The sequence below is a fragment of the Berghia stephanieae genome, chromosome 2 (genome assembly GCF_034508935.2).
Source record: "Berghia stephanieae isolate SIO BIC M18660-M18661 chromosome 2, UCSD_Bste_1.3, whole genome shotgun sequence".
Classification (NCBI taxonomy): Eukaryota; Metazoa; Mollusca; class Gastropoda; order Nudibranchia; family Aeolidiidae; genus Berghia; species Berghia stephanieae.
In genome coordinates, this window is record NC_088361.1 from 3,261,304 (window position 1) to 3,262,152 (window position 849).

Below are 849 nucleotides of genomic sequence, written 5' to 3' on the forward strand. Positions count from 1 at the left end.
CTCCTTTTTCGACTTGACTCGCTGTAAAAAATATTTCGAAGTGAAATGCTTTGATATTTCCCGAAGATTTACAAAAAGACTTGATTTAACCATATATGACAAGGACCATTTTGGATAAAAATTGACCTTCTAACTAAACTTGGCAATATCTCAGTTCAAATCTTTTCACCATCCGACTGATTACGTCATTCACTGTAACATATAAATGTTGGCGTTTAGTGTAACATGCTCATCAAATTTGCCTGCGAAAACAATTGTAACCAACACACAAATTATACGGCAAAGGAAGTCTCGCTAGCCCAGTTAGTAAAGCACTCGCTTCACAAGCAAATGACAGTGATAGATCCCGGGTGCAGTCAATATTTTTTCTGGTCCCCTGTCCACGCAGTTGTGATTGAGTAGCTGGATCTGTTTGAACTGGCGGAAAGTACTTTTTGATAGAATGGCGTCCAAAGGATAGCAAACAATTGCTATTGTCCGTTTCACGTTATAAAAACCGGGATAAACTCCTGCTCATTGGACCTAATGGATGTTAAGGATTACTGCTACCATACAACTGTATACCTTGATGGCCTATAATATTCTGTAAGAGAAAGCTAGGTGGGAATTAACCACCTTGCTGTCTAAAACCTACTCGTACATAAAATTAGCTGAATGGCGTCATTTGTACCATAAGTTGGAAGAACTTAGGTTTGAGGTCTGATTTTCGTGTAATAGACTATCTATATCATTAAAGCAAACAACCAAATGCATTGCTCGCTTCAAGATGATGGTTAAATGTTGGTGTAATGTGTGTCTTTTTGTTGTTGTTTTTTTGCTTTTGTTTTGTTTTTGTTTTTGTTTTTTTGT